Source organism: Schistocerca americana, chromosome 5 (genome assembly GCF_021461395.2).
Source record: "Schistocerca americana isolate TAMUIC-IGC-003095 chromosome 5, iqSchAmer2.1, whole genome shotgun sequence".
Classification (NCBI taxonomy): Eukaryota; Metazoa; Arthropoda; class Insecta; order Orthoptera; family Acrididae; genus Schistocerca; species Schistocerca americana.
In genome coordinates this window covers 242,076,369-242,097,615 of record NC_060123.1, presented here as the reverse complement: position 1 = coordinate 242,097,615, position 21,247 = coordinate 242,076,369, and the positions used below count along the sequence as shown (strand labels likewise).

General features: G+C 39.1%; 1 protein-coding gene across 4 annotated transcripts in view; it reads left to right on the top strand.

Moving 5' to 3' along the window:
• The window catches only part of LOC124615983 (DNA (cytosine-5)-methyltransferase 1-like), a 227,415-nt gene that overhangs the window by 118,262 nt on the left and 87,906 nt on the right, over positions 1-21,247 (top strand). The gene's annotated exons all lie outside the window — the stretch shown is intronic.

Here is a 21,247-nt window from a genome sequence, read left to right as displayed (position 1 = left end):
ACTGTTGTAAGATGGGATGCACAAATTATCTGTTAAGCAGTCCTCTATAGACTGACCGCATTTTTCCAGTATCCTGCCAAGTGCTTGTCGCCACTTGACATGGTCACCAGCTGTATTTTCCCACTGACCTGTATTGATGCTGGCCATGCTCAGATCTCTCTTGCAGACATCCTTGAAGCGAAGGTGCGGTCTTCCTATTGGCCTCACACCCTCCTGAATTTCTCTCTACAGCACTTTTTTCAGTATTTGCTCAGGATTCATGCACCTGACGTGTCCCATCCACCTTAGATGCTCAGGAGTGCATGAATGCTGGTTGTGCTTGCAAGCCGTAATACTTCGCTGTTTTGTACTCTATCCTTTCAAGAGATCTGAAGGATCCTCCGGAGTCAACGGAGATGGAAGCTGTTCACTCGGGATTCGTGTTTAGCAAGAGTTGTGCATGTCTCACAGCTATGCAAGAGAGTGCTGACAACACAAGCGTTATACACTTGCACTTTACTTTTTAATGTGAGTAGTCCATTCTTCCATACTCTGTTTCTTCAATCTACTCATGACAGCCGATGCTTTTGGAATTCGGTTGGTAATCTCAGTGTTGACAGACAAGTTACTACATATTGTAGATCCCAAGTAGGTAAAATCATCAACTACCTGAAGAGGATTGCCATCAATGCTGATGGATGGAAGGTTAGTGGTTCCCTGCACCATGATCTTAGTCTTTTGGAGGCTGATGGTAATACCAAATTTTCCACATGAATGTGATAACTTGTTGATTAGATACTGCAGCTCATCCTCTGAGTTTGAGTTTGCTATCAGAGCTGCATCGTCTTCAAATAACACCTCGCGAATAACAGTTGTATTGACTTTGTTCTTAGCCTTGAAATGGGCAATGTTGAAGAGGTTTCCATCAGACCTTTTATGTAAATACAGGGTGTATACGACCCGCGACATCTGGGAGATCCGGGAAAAACCCAGGATTTTTTTCGTCCGGGAGAAAACCGGGAAAAACCTGGGATTTTTTTAGAATTCTGGGAACTTTTCCATGTTTTAGTTACCAGATTAAATTTTTGTGATTTTTGACTGATAAGAACCAATACTCTAACGAAGGATATTACTACTGTATCCCACTTCTGCAGAATAATGCTGCAGCAAAAAACATGAACGAGAGAAAAAAAACGAAAATAAAACTTAAGTTGCAAAGGAAATGCGCAACAACAAAACACAGTGCACATACAAGCGTCTGCCAACCAAAGTGTCTCAAAAGCTTTAGGAAGAATATGCAGTACTTTCTAAGAATAAATTGCCTCTGATGAGCGTGACATGACAGCTGTTGACATTTGATTCATTTGAGCAGTTGCTGGCGGGCTCTTGCGCATGCGCAGTTGAGTCGCCTATGAGTAGTACCTTCTCCCACTTCTGGCTATAGATATGTGGCTGGGCGCCACTATCTAAATTGCTCCGGTTCGGAAATTTCGTAGATCCAGGGCTGATGCACAGAGCAGTCTGAATTGTAGTGGGGAGGTGGGTAGTCTCCACGTGACCTGTGTTTATGTTTAGTGATTTTGTTGTTTCCTCTTCCTTTATTGCTCTCACATTAAATGAAAACAAAACAGATTTCTGTGGTCAGGAGCTACCAAATGAATTAAAATACGTTCACATAATTACGGAAGGCTAAAATATGTTGTTTGTTTCAGGTTTTATTTCCACCTTTCTGACAGTCAAGCATTAATCACCTTGCAGAACAATGAAGTTATTTTTGTCGGTTTGCTAAAGAGATTTGGCGCTGAGGCAGTCAATTTATTTGAAACGAAGTGTTTAATTTCACACTGTTGGCTAGTTTCAACTGTTCGCTGCATTTCAAGTGCACGTTTTCCATCTTCTAGCTCGTATGGCATTATGCCATAATAAAGAAGCAAACATGAGATAATACAGTACTGGTACTCAAGAAAATCTACATCCGAATCTGGACATACGATTGTGCACTTTAAGCCGAATTATGCATTTTAGTATAGTTCACGAAATTCCGATGCTCCTGAAGTATCCTTTGATGTCTTGTTTCTTTTATGACATAATGCAAGATCCTTTGATGTCTTGTTTCTTTTATGACATAATGCAAGATCTTTTAATATTTTACACCTACGAACATGCGGGCTTCCTGCGTCATCGAAGCTGCGCAGGCGCAGTGACGACTGTTATTTGGCGCTCTCTGGCAATTGCTGAAATGAACCAATTTCTAACAGGTCACGGGAAAATATTGCGAATGGTGGTTTGAAAAGTGTTACTTTCAAAGTAAATTTCCTTTTACGCAAAATGAACTATGTGCGAGAATGTACGATGTATTTCTTAAATCACAGAGCCTTTGACTCTCATTTAAAAATCAACTCTTTGAGGACGACCATCTAGAAGAATTTCGAGCCTAGAAGATCAGACATTTACGCCGTTATTAAAAATTGTACTGGCACATTTGTGTGATGTATCTTAAAGTGTAACATGAGCAAGATGATCAGCATTTTACGTGGAAGCTTAGCTTCACTTGCAGCTTATTAATCTTGGAGACCAATATTATTTGTGAAAGCTTTGTTTTTCTTCTAGCAAAACTATGTGTATTAATTTAAACCATTAACTTTTCTTTTTGTGTGTTCGCGCTACTGAAGAGTGATCTTGCTATTGGTTGACTACACTATGTGTCCTGTGCTGTCATCAGCTGCCGAGGTCATGTGACATGAGATATGACTGGCTTACAAAAGCGCGTCGCAATCTTGATTTCATTGCTTCGGAAAGTAACCTGCAGTGTTTGGTGGAATTCGAATTTATACTTCCGTAAAACGAAGAAATGCAGCGTACATGTTGCTGCACATCGAAGATCTTTCCAAAACGTGTTTTTTTTCCCCCCTTGGGTTTCGTTTTCTAAAGTACCGGCAAATTCTACGTCTGTGTAGAAAACCGTAAACATTCTAAGGTTTGATAAGTTGTACAGTGCCGAGAAAAAGTGTACTGTCATTTAACATGGAAAAAGTGTATTTTCAACCGGGAAATCCGGGAAAAACCCGGGAATTTTTTTTCCTTGTCCACGTATACACCCTGAAGTACATTCCTTCCTCACAGTCTTCAAAAGCAAATCTCAGCAGAACGGGAAAGAAACACCAAACAGAGTAGGAACTAACACACACCCCTGCTTTACACTGCTATTTATAGGGAATGATTCCGATGTTTTGCCATTGAAACGGACTGTTACTTGCAATTTTTCATGGAAAGAGACAGTTATTCGTAGTAGTTTAGGTGGGTGTCCAAACTTCTACAGCAACTTGAAGAGCCCAGTTCTGCTCACTAAATCAAGTGCTTTGAAGAGGTCGACAAAAGCAATATACAGTGGTCTCTGCTGCTCACAGCACTTCTCTTGCAGTTGTCGTAGAGGAAAAAAAAAAAAAATCATGTCCATGGTTGATCGGCCAGGTCTGAAGCCGCATTGAGATTCTGGGTTGATTCAGATGCTAGGAATTGCAATAGCGTTAGGATGACTCTTGCATAAACCTTCCCAACTGCACTCAACAGTGAAATGCCTCGGAAATTGTATGTCTCCTTTCTGTTTATACAAAGTAACAATCTTTCCATACTTAGTGAGATGTAGCCTCCTTTCCGAATGGTTGTGAGAAGTGAATGTAGGTGCTGTAGAAGGACAGGCTTTTCATACTTAATAATCTCTGCAGGGATCCCATCTTCACCTGGAGCCTTCCCATTAGCTAGGCAATCTATCGCTCTGTGAAATTCTTCCATAGTTGGCATTGCGTCGAGCTCTTCCATAACCGGCATTTGTTTGATGGCATCAAGTGCATCCTTGCTTACTTGATTTTCAGCTGCATATAGCTCGAGGTAATGTTCAACCCAGCACTCAATCTGCTTGTCTTCATCAGTAATATCTCCTTCCATCTTTGTCTTCAGAGGAGCTGTTTCTCTGACATTTGGACCAACTGCTTTCTTAGTACCATCCTACAGTGCCTTAATGTCCCCAGAAGTGGCAGCTTTCTGTATATCTGCACATAAATTTTGCCAGTAGTTATTTGTGCATCTCCTAGACGTTTGTTGTGCCCTGTTCTTTGCTTCTCGCCAGTCATCCCAAATTCTTCCATTTGGGTTTCTTTTATAAGCAAGCAGGGCTTTCCATTTTGCCTTAATGACTGGTTCCATCTCCTCCAAATTTTGCTCATAATAGTCCTAGTTTCTATTCTCTTTCATTTCATAGACCAATTCTGTCGTTGTAGGTGGCGTCAGAAAGTTATGCCCATTTGTTATCAATATGCATTTCCTTTTGTGCATTTTCTTGATAAAGCACTTTAAAAACTACTGGCAAATTCTTGTTTTCGTTGCGAGCTATGAACGTGATAAGTGTTGATCTGCAGTTGACCTCTCTGTTTAGCATGGTGATATTTTTTAGGAGTGAGCCTCAGTCTGCTTGCCACCAAAGCGTGGTCAGTGTTGCAGTCAGCATTATGATAGCTTCGGTCAGTAGAACATTTCTTAGGTCTGTACGCCTAGCTGTGACAAAATAAAGTTGGTGCCAGTGATGAGAGCGGGGTTGTCTCCATGTTACCTTTTGTCGATCTTTAAGTTGGAAATATGTGTTTGTGATTCACAGACAGTGAAAGCAGCACACATCTAGCAGTCTCTGGCCATTATCATTTATTTTTTCCCACTCCATGATGACCCAGGCAAGTCAGCCACCTTTCATTATCTGACTCAACTCGAGCATTAAATTCGCCTAGAATATATAGTGACTCTGAGCCAGGTACTTTGGCTATTCTCTCGCTGAGTAAACCATAAAACAGATCCTTCTTTTCTACACTGGATATAAGGTGGGAGCGTACACATTAAAGATGTTGATAGTTTTACTTGAAGAGCATACTTCTAAAGTAAGAATCCATTCTGTTCCACCAGGTGGTGGCACAATACTGTTCAGGAGGGTGTTTTTAACCGCGAATCCTACACTGTTAAGTCTTGGCTCATCTTGTGACTTCCCCTGCCAGAAGAACATGCCATTAGCTTCTCTAATAGAGCTCGTGTCTGGTAGCCGCGTCTCCTTTAGTCCCACAATGTCCAAATTCAAGCGATGGAGCTCCATATCAATAACTGCAGTCTTAAAAATGAAATCAACCTTTTGGTTATCGTCAGTGTATCTTGGACACGTGGTCCTAAAATTCCAGGAGGCAATACAAAATGGTGGTTTCTTTATTGTTTCATTTTTGTTTCTCGTAGGTGTACTTTATCTCCTCACTTGCTCAAGATCACTTCCAAGCTCCACACGCCCTATGAAGCATGCGGGTAGTGGTGGAACAGCACCTTATTGCCTGGGAGGCTGCCCAGCTTGAGATGGACGGTAGCTGTCCAATGAGATGCAATGTCTCTCCCGCCATTGGAAGTGGCCCCTGGCACTCAAGTGTTACGCCAGTCAGACAGAGCTTATAACCAGTCACTGCCTCTTCCTTTGATGTTCTTATGTCTTTAGACGTTTCTGAAGTATTCCCTCCAGGATGCTACAGGCCTGGGCGATAAATATGAAGACACATGAGCCGTACATGCATCACGGTCTCCCTCTCGACCTAAATGATAGTGTCCAGAGGAAAGGCAAGCCAATACATCTGCTATCACTTCGGTTGCAGGAGCTGCCAGGAGGGGACGTAGTACGCCTTCCAACAATTTTACATTACTTAACATTTTAAAGAAAGTTGTCAGTCTTTGCACCATTTTGAATTCTTAACAGAATTTGACTGTATATTTGAGCAACCTTTTCAGATAGTTCTTAACCCACCCACAATTCTTAAAAAATCAAACTCTCGTGTGTAAAATAGCTTCAGAACTCTGATGGCTCTAAAAACGGGTTAATGTGTTAAGCTCGACATTAAGCGCACAAATCATTTATGGTTGAAAATTACTTCAGTTTTATTACTTTCAGATTATTCCCTGGTTAAATATAGTCTCGATTATTTATGCTTAGTTTTAAGAAGTAGTTTTTCGTGCATCTCAAAGTTTAAAACGTCATATTTCCTGAATACTGTTGTACTGTGATCAATTTTGCATGTACATTCAGTGGTATACATGAATACGGTCTACAAACTGTTGTGATGAGATTTTAGTAGTAAAGAAGTAATAAATTATAACTTCATAACTGATGCTGAAGTTTTACTCCACAAACAACAAACATTTAGTAAAAAAATAAACTTTTTTCCTTTCATTATTGTGTGGCGGGTGTGAACAAGGAAAGGTTTTGAAATGGTTTGTAACTACATTAGAATTTGTGGAAAGTCACTACGTGCTCTCATTCTCAAACTCTTTGTATGTAGTCTGGGTAATACAGCTATCATGAGTTACACTGCCTCAAGACATATGCACAGTTTCTAACTTAAATTCTTGTACTAGTGTGTTAGGTTTAATGTAAGATAATACCTCTTAATGAGTAGATTATGGCAGCATATCAAATTTTTAAATTCTACTAGTAATTATATGAAATACTGGAAACCAAATTTTTGTTGCCCCTGGAAACTGTTACATAGGCCACCAGCAACTGGGAATCGGGTAACAGTTTTAGCCATTTAGTAATATAGATTATAACTGTCATCTGCAAAAATTCTTGAGATTCCTATTGATAATGTCTACCAGGTGATATATGTTATGAACAACAAGGGTCCTGTGGGCACTCCTGAAGTCATATTACTGTTGTTGATTACTCTCCATCCAGTATAACCTGTAGTATTGTCCCTACTTACAAAACATCAATCAATCAAGTCACAGATTTTAATGTAACTGGATGGATAAAAGAAGTCTACTCACTAAGTGATGGCAGGAGAACACACATAAAGGTAGAGAAATTTGCAAACTTTTGGAGCTAGTGGTTTCTTCTTGTGGCAGAAGGGTTGAAGAGGAGGAAGAGGGGTGAAGGAAAAGGGCTGGTGAGGTTTAGGAAATCAGAGAGTTCGTAAAATTTGCCCAGATGCCAGGTCAGGGGAGACTTACTGAACGGGATGAAAAGGAAGAGGGAGGCTAACTCACCTGCAAATTCCATTTAGAATTCCATTGGATCCTGAAGCTTTTTTTGTAATTCTCAGCACCATCAATACCAACACCTAGATCGCGCAGCTAGCAGTGATGTGAGAAGTAAACCGGGGCAGCACTTCCTTATGTTCCGTAAGAAACACGAATAGAGTTAACCATTTTTTCTTTCATTTTGCTATCCTCAGTTTAGTCCTGTATTGTCTGACTTTGATATCATTGACAGCCTTCACATTCACCAGAATTCCTTTAAGTTTTGTGAGAAGTTGCCCGTTAGTCTGTGTTGCTTTATATGTATCCTTGCTACAGTCACTGAGTTCCACCATGAACTGTACTATTATATACATATCTGTCCAGCATAAGGTCAGCTGGTCTCTTAAGCTTGAGCTTTTAGTTAATCTACATGCATCTGCCCAGGGTAAGTGTCTTGAGTTCCTCTTCAAGATACAGCGCTACTGCCTCTCTTATTTAGTTTACAGAAAATGTAAATCTTTGTATTTGTTTTAGTTTACATTTGTACTTCAGTAATCATTGTTGTTAAAACTGCCTCATGGTCAATGATACCAGTTTCACTGTGGATGTCCTCACAGAAATCAAATCTATTTGTGGTAATTAGTCAAATATATTTCCATTATGAGTGGGTTTTGAGGTATTTGTTTTCAGTTTTCAGAGGAAGCATTTAGAATTATTTTTCTGGATGCCTTGTCTTGTCCACCACTTACAAAACTGTAGCCATCCCAATCGATTGTTCGTTGACTTAAGTCTTCTCCAGTAATGACAATATGATTGGGAACATGTGTAGGCCTGTTAGCGAAATGATTTTCAGTTATGTCTGGTGAGCGTTAGGACAACATGAATTAAAAGTTCATGTTCACCTTAGATACTGCGTCTTGCCCAATCTCTCAGTCCCTTTAATTTCTAGCTTGGTGGATTAAGAGTTTCTTGTCTGCTGCAACAAATACCCCTCTTCCATTTCCTGTTAGCCCATCCTTTTGATATGCACTTAGATTTACCTCAAAAATTTCACTGTTGTCGATTTCGGATATTGATCTGTTTTTTGCACCTGGTATTATATGAGCTACACTGGCTTTCAGGAGCCCTTTAAACTCTGGAATTTTATTGCAAATGCTTCAGCAATTGATCACAAGTGCTAGAACTGATTCATCTGTGGGTGCCATTTCTTTCAATGTTATCCTAATTCTTCAGTATCTCGTACAGCTATCATTAACTGAAACGGATGGAGCGTCATGTAAGTTAAACATCCATTGTGTGTACTGCACACTGTCAGCTACCTGGGTAGCAGCCTCTGATATGTAGTGCACACCTGACCATTTAAGAGAACGTTACGATTTTCAACCTTACGGTCCAAGCCCAGGATGTCATAGCATAGGTTGTCACGGAACCTTCAGAATCTCTGGTTCAGCTCGACTCAGAACCACAGTGACCAATCAATTTTGGAGACAGTGCTGCTCATTTCAAACTTTGTTGAGATTCTGTTAGTGAGGGTGGCTGTCTGAACACACTGTGCCTGTTCATGGAATGATCAAAGTGTGATAATGGACACCAGATGACATGCGTCTTTCATTCTGTTGGAGGGGTAGGGGGGGGGGGGGATGAGGTTGGGTATTGTGCTGAGTTCTACCTGGTCCCTGTCTGCACTGTACAAGGACCCTAGACCTACCTCTAACATGCCATTCACAGTAAGGTGGACAAGTGGTGATAGATTCCATACCTCTGGCAGAGAAGACTGTTAAATATGGTGCGTACAGTACCTTTGGTATTTCTGATATCTGACTCCCACACAGCCTATGAAGCAGCTTCCAGTTGCTTGGCAGCACCAACAGTAATTTCCTGCTACGTAGGGACAGCAACTAACTCATCCTTCTTTGCCCTGAGAAAAGCACTCACAGTGGGACTGTATCATGACTGGTGCAGTGTTTATCTGAACACTAATCTACTAACTTTAACTAGCCTCACAAATAATATTTTAATTTCAGGATCTGTACTGCTACAAGAATTGAAAGTTTCCTTTTAGATATAAAGGTACAATACCCAAGAAATAGTTTGTATAAATAATGAAAGAGCTGGGATATCATGTAACAGTGTCAAAAACAGTGCTAATGTACTACAGATGTTGACAGTATATATTCTACTGTTGAATGAGGAAACTAAATGGAACAAAATTTGACAGTAATAATATACCCAAAACATAGTATTACAACATAGCAGTTGAATTCATAAGAGTGAAGTTTATATAGCAATGGTAAAATTTCGAACGCTTGACTGTGAAGAAACAAGTTGGCGAGTGGAAGAAAAAGCGAAAATGTAGAACTAATAAAACATGTACACTGCAGTAACGGAATGTTTTTGTGAAAAAACTTCACCGCCAAATTTTATAGAATATGGAAGTGTTGGTCACAATTTACTACAAAATATGTTAAGCATGCCTCATAACTTTTACTATTTTTACACTCCCGATGATTATTTGGGCTTTGAACATTAACACAACACTGTCAGGTTTACTTTTCATACCCTTCACATTTACTGTTACTAACGCATGATCAGCCTGCAGGTAGTAACATAAGGTACCACAACACTTGACAGCAGCCTGACAAGAATTAACAAGTGACAATAACAAATAAACAAGCGGTTGAATACTACACTTCTGACTGTAATAATCATTGTAACTAAACTCTGCTACCGAAGTGACATTCTGACATGTTAGCTTACACAGTAACTTCTGGATTCAGGCTGATTGAGGTAGTAGCTTTGCTCTTTGAATGCTAGGTGATGACTGTATATGGCTTGTCATAAAGGAATAAAAGGAAAAACATAATAAGCATGGGCACAGTTTTCATTAATAATTAGGTGAATAGTCTTTAATTGGTACAAATAGTGGTTCTGTTTTGTGGAAAAGAAGTTTGAACGTACACTGGGATTTTCACAACTCGCCAAGAAATCTCTGGTAATTCAAATATTCTAATTGAAATCTTTAGTAAACTAACATGTTATTATCAAAAACTGTATGTTTTTGGAATTGTAAGAATTACGGCTATATGACTATAACATCGAATTTTTGAGGTGATTTAAGATTTAAACACTCTAGTGAGAGGGTTCCAGATGGCGAACACTAAAAACTTTAAATTAAACTGAAGGTCAGCGTTGGCCGTAATATTGATGGTTTATTGATAGCAAAATCTATTTTCAATCACACAGTGATCATCTTCAGTGCTGGAAGTTAAAAATTTCACATAGTGATCAGTGAATAAAAACAAAAAACCACAAATACACCTGAGTATAAACCAACTGTTGGTTTATACTCGGGTGTATTTGTGGTTTTTTGTTTTTATTCACCAACTGTTGGTTTATACTCTGGTGTATTTGTGGTTTTTTATTTTTATTCACTGATCACTATGTGAAATTTTTAACTTCCAGCACTGAAGATGTTCACTGTGTGATTGAAAATAGATTTTGCTATCAATAAACCATCAATATTACGGCCAACGCTGACCTTCAGTTTAATTTAACATACATGGTCGTTGTGCACACAGCACACCCTGGAGTCGCCAATTACTAAAAACTTAGATACGGGTTTCCTTCTATTTAAAGTTCTTCAAAGTGATTTTCAACTGTTACAGATGAGAATTTGTTTTAATTATGGGTTGCCATACATTGTCCGTATTGAGTGGATCATAAATACACTGATTCAAATTCTGTGAAATTTTTCAGTAGCGATGTTATCCATTATTAAGTTGTGTCAGATTCTGAGTCTTGCCTGAGCAGTCTGTGGGGTGTTGGTGGCTTCATGCCATACTTTCTGTGACATAAGGGCGTCATAATACAATATCAAACAAATATTTGCACTAAAACAGAATATAGCATTAATGGAAATGGTGCGGCATCATATTCATAATAATAATAATAATTACAGACGCCGTTGCTCATTTACAGATAATGAGGGTAGAGGAAATTTCCTAACTCTAATACTTGTGGGAAAAATCCAGAATTCAGTTCAGCAAAAATCCTGTAACTTTGCTCTAGGAACAAATAATTTTGAATAAAGATACTGTAGGAACCTCACAGTTGTCAGAAAAGATTCTTTAGAAAGATGGGAGAGTGTCCTTATAAATAACGTATGTTAATCCTATAACTGTTCATTAGTGAGGTCAAATTTTGGAGTACATGTAGATACACTCAATATCAAATTTTGAACATTTCTTTAAAGAAAATGTTTCTTCATGAACTATCAACAGTGTTGTCATCAGTAGTCTGTAAGGTATACTCTGAATAAAAAGTTTAGAAAAATACAACTGGAATAAGAAATGGGAAATTTCATATATTTTAGGGCATCTACTAAGGACCCGAAAATGTAGCATCTATTTTTGTAAATTGTTATGTGTATAGATTTACAAGTTTGCCATGCTACTTGCCTGAAGACAAAATTGACTGCGGAAAAAGGTCATGAAAAGAAAATAAGTGTTGTTCGAGATAAAATAATGATTAAAAAAAGAATAAAAATTATTTATTCTTCATAATAAAAGCCTTTTGAATGGAGTATTTGATGTTTTCTGCTTTTGGCTCTATTTAAGCTTACAGCAAATGATTATTACTCTTGAGGAGCAGCAGTATTTTCTTGTCGGTGAAAAGAATGTCTCTGATTTAAGGTTTTTCTTGGGATTATCTTCCTTTTCCTCACACAGTTTGATAACCACATCGAACACTGATACCAAATCTGTAGCATATAAACCCTAATTAGTATATTGCAGAACCCTTTCATGGGTCATGTGACACACACTTGAAAGCAAGGAAAGTTGCTACTCACCATGTAGTGGAGATGCGCACGCACACACACACACACACACACACACACACACACACACACACACACACACGACTGCAGTCTCCGGCAATTGATGGCACACGCAACCTTATAATCCTACCTGTGGACAAAGGCTCTGCCAATGATGTTTTGAATCGCGCAAAATACCTGGCAGAAGGACTCCGCCAACTTTCAGATACTTCCACCTACAAACCTTGCCACAGTGACACTATTCCAGAAATCCAGCAGGATCTCCAAACACCACTCAAATTCTTAGGCCCATCCGAGAACCTCTCCCCGAAGTCCATCTCTCTACTTACCCCTACCACTTCCTGCTGTCCTACCTTCTACATGTTTCCTAAAGTCCATAAACCTAACCATCCAGGGCTCCCCGTTGTGGCCAGTTACTGTGCCCCCATATAAAGGCACATTTGCATGCCGCGCGTGAGTTTCCGCGGAAACGCGAAATACTAATTAAATAAATAATCAGTGACAAATAAATAAAGCCTATGGCACACAACTGCAGCGCTGTATCGCTGATAAAACAAAAGCATAATTACGTTACTCTTATGTTTGATTAAAGAAAGGAGAGCTCTGGTAGAAGTGGTGCGAGAAGCACGTATTTTATTTTATTGTCTGGCACACCGCCATATTTCATGTTATAGAAGAATACTGCGAGTTGCAACCACACTAGGCACTCGATTCTGTAAAGAATTATATTTATAAAAGTAAGTAGGATTATGAACTGTAGGCTTATTCATTGAATATATCTGATTTAACTAACTGTGTAACTTTTTTATGTTTAGTAGACAATCACCTCTGTACGACGTATTGGCATGGCTGGCAAATTATTGTAATATTGAGATTTAGATTATGAGTCCGCACCTACCGCAGCAGTCTTTGGAAACGATTTAATTACGAAGTCTGATTATTCAGTTTTATTTCACGGTCAACTACGAGTAACATTGCCTTTACGAAAAAGCCATTGTCAAGCGTCTGATAACGAATAATTAAACGTCCACGTTCCAGATAAGCAAAATATTAATTACAATTGCAATCACAATCACCATCATACAGATAGAATAATCAATATCTAAATAACAATATATTTTATTTATTTATTTTATTTATTTTATACCCACTGAGAGAATCTGTGCTCTCGTAGACCAACACCTTCAACCTATTACCCGGAACGTACCCTCCTATATAAGAGATACCAATCATTTCCTCCACCGACTCTCCACAGTTCCTGCTACTTTACCACACAGTACTCTGCCCATCACTATTGAAGCCACCTCCCATTACACTAACATTCCTAATGTCCATGGCCTTACCGCTATTGGACACTACCTTTCCCAATGCCCAACGGATTCCAAACTAACAACCTCCTTCATAGTCACCGTTATCAACTATATCCTCACCCACAATTACTTCTCCTGTGAAGGCATTACCTACAAACAAATCCAGTGTACTGCTATGGGCACCCACATGGCACCATCCTATGCCAACCTATTCATGGGCCGCCTAGAGGAATCCTTCCTAAAAGCCCAGAATCCTAAACCTCTCACTTGGTTCAGATTCATTGATGATGTCTTTGCGATATGGTTAGATGGTGAGGACACCCTATCCACACTCTTCCAGAACCTCAAAAACTTCTTCCCCATTTACTTCACCTAGTCCTACTCAATCCAACAAGCTACCTTCCTAAATGTTGACCTCCACCTCAAAGATGGTTACATCATTACCTACGTCCACATCAAACCTACTAACCACCGGCAATACCTCCACTTCGACAGCTGCCACCCTTTCCATACCAAGAAGTCCCTTCCGCACAGTCTAGGCACCCGTGGTCGTTGCATCTGCAGTGATGAGCAGTCCCTCTCAAAATATACCGAGGGCCTCACTGAAGCCTTCACAGACAGTAATTATCCTCCCAACCTTGTACAAAAACAAATCTCCCGTGCCTAATCTTTCCAGTCTTTCACCACCTGCCAAAGTCTCACCATCCGGCCACAGAGTAGTGCTCCCCTCATAACTCAGTACCACCCAGGAGTGGAGCAACTGAATTACATTCTCCACCTGGGTTTCGACTACCTCTCGTTGTGCCCTGAAATGAGAAATGTCATGCCCACTATCCTTCGCACACCTCCCGCAGTGGTATTCTGCCTTCCACCGAATCTACACAATATACTCGTCCATCCTTACACAATCTCAGCTCCTGACCCCATGGCTCATTCCCCTGTAATAGACCTAGATGCAAGATCTGTCCCATACATCCTCCCACCACTACCTACTCCAGTACAGTCACGAACATCACCTATCTCGTCAAAGGGGGGGCTACCTGTGAAACCAGTCATGTGATCTACAAGCTAAGCTGCAACCACTGTGCTGTATTCTATGTAGGCATGACAACCAACAAGCTGTCTGTCCCCATGAACGGCCACCGACAAACTGTGGCCAAGAAACAAGTGGACCACCCTGTTGCTGAACATGCTGCCAAACATGACATCCTTCATTTCAATGACTGCTTCACAGCCTGTGCCATATGGATCCTTCCCACCAACACCAGCTTTTCTGAACTGTGCAGGTCGAAACTTTCCCTGTAATACGTACTACGTTTTCGTAATCCTCCTGTCTTCAACCTTTGTTAGTCTAGTCCTCACCCATCCAACCCGTTCCATACTCCCATTCCAGCACTACACAGCCATCATTCCACAATCACACCCAGTCTTTTTACTTCTCTTCTTTCCCGCTACTCCCCCCCCCCCCCCCCCCCCCCCTTGCCCCTCCCCCACGTCTCGCCTGCCTTCTGTCTAATGTGCAACACTTTACTGCCCATCACCCCCACCATATTAGCACTCTCCCTCCCCAGTAGCAACTTTCCTTTTCATAATAGTTTTACATTTCATCCTGGATTTTCCATTGTTTAATATTCATATTATATGTACAAATTAAGTATCTAATATATAGTTATCTTAGGTATGAATGTCAGCATTGTTCATGTCATAGACCTCTTTTATATTGTAACAGTGATCTTTTGCTAGCCAGTCACATAATTTAAATTTTGTAAATGACAAGTATCGAGCAGGGAGAGAAAATTTGTTAAAAATTTTGAGGGCATTCACTTTGTGGGAGTTTTCTCTTTTTATTCCCTGTTCCTTGGGATATCAGTGTTTGCCTTATTTCTGCTGTCGTGTTCGTGAATTGTTTCCCTGCATTCTTTAATGTTGTTCTTGACAAAGAGTGCAGACTCATAGATACACAGATTCACCACTGTTAGTATCCTAAGCCTGGTAAAAAGAGGGGGGCAGTACTCTTTAGGACCAGACTGGCATATTGCACAGTCTTTTTTTAAAAAAGCTCCCACATGAGGTAGGACACTGCTGAAAGCCTTTTTCGGACGTGGTTAACATGTTCTTTCCAATTGAGTTTGGCATCAATATGTATCCTAAGAGTTTGACACATTTATTGTCTACATTCTTAGACAGTCTTAACATAAGCTTTTGGGTTTTGTTTGGATTACAAACAAGTTTAGTGGCTGCAAACCAATTTAATCCAGAGTCAAGAGTTTCTTGTGTAATCTTTTCAAGAGTTGGGGTTTCTGTGGAAGCTTGGCACATGGATCGCCAATCCTTTCTGGTGTCATGAGAGTTGTACTTGAGCACTGTGGTGGACCAGCATTAATTTCTTTTCACATATCAAAATAAGGTAAGAAAATAATAAGTTACACCCAACACAAGGCACATGAGATAGTTGTGGCCTGATCCCTACTGGTATCTTATGTAGCCATAATTCAAAGCATCTGTCACTAAAATAACCATGTCACAGTGTCTGCAATTTCAAACAATAACAGTATGAGCTAGCAGACAGACATACATGTCCTATAGCTGAATCCTGTGTTACTATATACAGCATGTGTCTTTCAGAGACCTTTCAGCCACCTACTGTTTGATCTGGAACCAGAGGATAACTTACGAGCATGCTAAGTCATTTCATTTGTGTGTATATGTGCTCATGATTTTACAAATTAGTTCATTGGGCTTCGCCAGATGTTATGCAGTGCCAGTTAACGAAAACTGTGAAGAAAGTAAGGCTTTTATGAACGGTATCTGATAAAATAATTCATCTGGGTACAGTTTGCTGTGAAATAGCATTGGTTACATGCATTTGCATTTTGAGGCAGAATCACATTTATCGCAAATGTGAATTTTTCAGGTGCATATGTATTACAAACAAAACGGAGAACACAAAAGAAGAAAATGACATTTAAATTAGAAGTGGTATTATAGCAAATGAGCTACTGCATAATAATAATAATAATAATAATAATAATAATAATAACTCCGTGGGGGCCCGGGAAAAGAACAGGCCTCCGGTATGTTCTGCCAGTCGTAAAAGGCGACGAAAAGAACAAACCACTAATAGGGCTAACCCCCCTTTTAGTGTGATTACTTGGTTCAGGACAGAACTAAAGAAGCCTCGGACAAGCGCCGTCATGGTCGGGGACGCCCGCCCACAGTGGTAACGGCACTGCTAGCCAACTGGAAAATGATTTAAATCCAAATAGAGGTGTTTTGCAGGATATGCTTCCTGCAACCATCCTAGAAGGAAAACAAAGACAGAGGATGAGATGGTCAGATGAAGTTAATCGACACCTCATGTTCTGTTATTACCAAGCAACAAACCTAGGAACCAACACAACTGGATATAGATCACAAGTATACACAACATTTATTACCAGATACCCAGAATTAAAATTTTCAACAGAACAGCGACTAGCTGATCAGATCCGTGTAATAATCAAAAATAACAGGATACCCCGGTCAGAATTAGAAAACATCAAGCAACAAGTACAACAAATACTGGAACAAAATAATGTGCAATCAGAAGAAGAAGAAGAAGAAAATACAGTAATGGACTCAAACATCCCAGAGCAAACAAACAAAGACCAACACGCATCAATTAAACAATCAGAGGAAAACGAAATCTTAAGACAGCCACCAGAACGAGCACAAATAGAGCACGAAGTGACACACATGTTAGATATAGAAGAGAAATTTCAGCTGACATATATAGAATACAAAGACACAAATACAGACATTAGACCATTCTTGCATAGACCGCCAAATAACCGATAAGTCGAAATACCAATAAAAACTATCAACACAATCATACACAACAAAATAAATGAAAACACAACTATGGAAGAGTTACAAGTACTGGTTTATATAGGTGCACTCGCTACACTAAATATACACACTAGGCAGAGATCAGAACCAACCAACACACAGAAGAAACCCACAAAACCAGCATGGCAACACAGGCTACAGATCAGAATAGAAAAACTGAGAAAAGACATCGGACAGCTAACACAATTTATAAGAAATGAAATGTTAGAAAAAAAAATGAAAAAGGTTAGGTAAAATCTCACAACAAGAAGCGATAGAGCAATTAGATGAAAAGAAGCAGAAATTACAAGCATTGGCCAAACGACTTAGAAGATACAAAAAAAGTGAAAAATAGAAGGAAACAAAACCAAACATTCAACACAAACCAAAAGAAATTTTACCAGACAATAGATAACACACACATTAAAATAGACAATCCACCAAGCATAACAGACATGGAACACTTCTGGAGCAACATATCGTCAAACCCGGTACAACATAACAGGCATGGACGGTGGATACAAGCAGAAACAGACACATACAAGATGATACCGCGGATGCCTGAAGTGATAATTTTGCAACATGAAGTCACCCAAGCAATTAATTCTACTCACAATTGGAAAGCCCCTGGAAAAGATAAAATAGCAAATTTCTGGCTAAAGAAGTTCACCTCAACACATTCACACCTAACTAAATTGTTTAACAGTTACATTGCAGACCCATACACATTCCCTGATACACTTACACATGGAATAACTTATCTGAAACCTAAAGATCAAGCAGACACAGCAAACCCAGCTAAATATCGCCCCATAACATGCCTACCAACAATATATAAAATATTAACTTCAGTCATTACACAGAAATTAATAACACATACAACACAGAACAAAATTATAAATGAAGAACAAAAAGGCTGATGCATAGGAGCACGAGGATGTAAAGAGCAACTGATAATAGATGCAGAGGTGACATATCAAGCTAAAACTAAACAAAAGTCGCTACACTATGCATACATTGATTACCAAAAAGCTTTTGATAGTGTACCCCACTCATGGTTACTACAAATATTGGAAATATACAAAGTAGATCCTAAATTGATACAGTTCCTAAACATAGTAATGAAAAATTGGAAAACCACACTTAATATCCAAACAAATTCAAATAATATCACATCACAGCCAATACCAGATTAAGCGTGGAATATACCAAGGAGACTCATTAAGTCCTTTCTGGTTCTGCCTTGCTCTGAACCCACTATCCAACATGCTAAATAATACAAATTATGGATACAGTATTACTGGAGCATACCAACACAAAATCACGCATTTGCTATACATGGATGATCTAAAACTACTGGCAGCAACAAATCAACAACTCAACCAATTACTAAAGATAACAAGTATTCAGCAATGATATAAATATGGCTTTTGGAACAGACAAATGTAAGAAAAATAGCATAGTCAAGGGAAAACTTACTAAACAAGAAGATTACATATTGGATAACCACAGCGACTGCATAGAAGCGATGGAAAAAACAGATGCCTATAAATATCTAGGATACAGACAAAAAATAGGAATAGATAATACAAATATTAAAGAAGAACTAAAAGAAAAATATAGACAAAGACTAACAAAAATACTGAAAACAGAGTTGACAGTAAGAAACAAGACAAAAGCTATAAATACTTATGTTATACCAATATTGACCTACTCGTTTGGAGTAGTGAAATGGAGTAACACAGACCTAGAAGCACTCAATACACTTACACGATCACAATGCCACAAATATAGAATACATCACATACATTCAGCAACAGAAAGATTCACATTAAGCAGAAAGGAAGGAGGAAGGGGATTTATCGACATAAAAAACCTACATTATGGACAGGTAGACAATTTAAGAAAATTCTTTCTAGAACGAGCAGAAACTAGCAAAATACACGAAGCAATCACTCATATAAATACATCGGCTACACCACTGCAATTTCATAACCACTTCTACAACCCTCTAGATCGTATAACATCAACAGATACGAAGAAAGTAAATTGGAAAAAGAAAACACTACATGGCAAGCACCCATATCATCTAACACAGCCACACATCGATCAAGACGCATCCAACACATGGCTAAGGAAAGGCAATATATACAGTGAGACGGAAGGGTTCATGATTGCAATACAGGATCAAACAATAAACACCAGATATTACAGCAAGCATATTATTAAAGATCCCAATACCACAACAGATAAATGCAGACTTTGCAAACAACAAATAGAAACAGTAGATCACATCACAAGCAGATGTGCATTACTAGCAAATACAGAATACCCCAGAAGACCTGACAATGTAGCAAAAATAATACATCAGCAACTTGCCATAAAACATAAACTAATAAACCAACACGTTCCCACATACAAGTATGCACCACAAAATGTACTGGAGAATGATGAATACAAATTATACTGGAACAGAACCATTATAACAGATAAAACAACACCACATAACAAACCTGACATCATACTCACCAATAAAAAGAAGAAATTAACACAACTAATCGAAATATCCATACCCAATACAACAAATATACAAAAGAAAACAGGAGAAAAAATTGAAAAATACATCCAACTGGCTGAGGAAGTCAAGGACATGTGGCATCAGGATAAAGTTGACATTATACCAATTATACTATCAACTACAGGAGTCATCCCACACAATATCCACCAGTACATCAACGCAATTCAGCTACATCCAAATGTATATATACAACTACAGAAATCTGTAATTATTGATACATGTTCAATTACCCGAAAGTTCCTAAATGCAATGTAACATATACCGTACAGTTAAAAGGAAGTCACGCTTGTTCAAGGTCCGAGTCACTTTCCATTTTTAACCAGACATAACGTCTGAGACAAGAAAGAAATATAATAATATATTTGTGACTTCTGAATTTTCCCGGCGTATTTCTTCTTCTAATCATTTCTGGGTATGCAGCCGGATCCCGTCGACATTCTGCCACGATATTTCGGCCCAGAGATGTCCGGCCATCATCAGGTGAGTACACAACTACTGAAGAGCCCAGGTGCAGTCGCGGTATTTATGCCGAACTCGCGCATGCAAAATATACTGGCATCCTACAGCGCCTGCGTCAGATGTTGACATGTGCGGCATAGCCGAGTTGTACGTGCTGCCCTCGGTGGTGAAAATAAAAGATCATTTAGTCATTAAGTATCGAATGACGTTGTTGATTGATTCTGCTGTGATTGTATAATTTTAATAACAGGATTCCAATTTTTATCCAGCTGAAAGCCGTTGTCACGATTTATGAGATTATCGGCAAGACGTATTTCCACTGATTCCTTGATTACGGAATCCCAAAATCCGGAAACCGGAGCTAAAATTTTTGTTCTATTGCATTCCATTGAATGTCCCAATGAAATACAGTGCTCTGCTACTGCCGATTTTGACGGTTGCAGCAGACGGGTGTATCTTTTATGCTCTGTACATCGTTCATGGACAGTTCTTGTCGTCTGGCCAATATATGCAGAGCCACATTCACAGGGAATTTTGTAGACGCCTGCTTTCTTCAGTTGTAAATCGTCTTTAACGGATCCAACCAGGGCATGTAGAGGGCAAGTGTCACTCTTGGGTTTCCACGATGAGAGTCTCTGCACTCCAGCTCTCTCCTGCTCCTCAGCTGCCTCAATTTTCATTAGCTGCAGCTGTCATTTTTCCCCTTCCTGGAAGCACGCTAAGACCCTGATTAATTCCATATAAAACAAGTTTTTTTAAATTTCAGTCCTAATTCACATAAATTCACGTTTAAAGTTTGTATTCTTTTTCAAAACTACTGATGCATTACTTCACACTTATTTTCCTTTGGTGCATCAATTGGTACTGCTGAACTTTACTGGTCTGTGCCATTTCCAAAATAAAAACACTGTAACTAAAATTTACATTAGTTTAATCTCTGCATCTAAGTAAATATTTAACCAAAAAAGTGTGTGTTTATGTTTGAATGTATTTAAGCGTTCGCCTCTCTGATGCCATATCTTGGGGGATGAATTTTGTCACGATGATACTAGAGTTTGAATACTTATGCATGCCATAGCGTAATAGTTACTAAACTCAGTTTTCTTGTGATGCATTATTCCATATTTATCAAAATCTGTGAAAATATTGTCCATCGCTCATTTAAATATTTTGCAGAAGTTATAA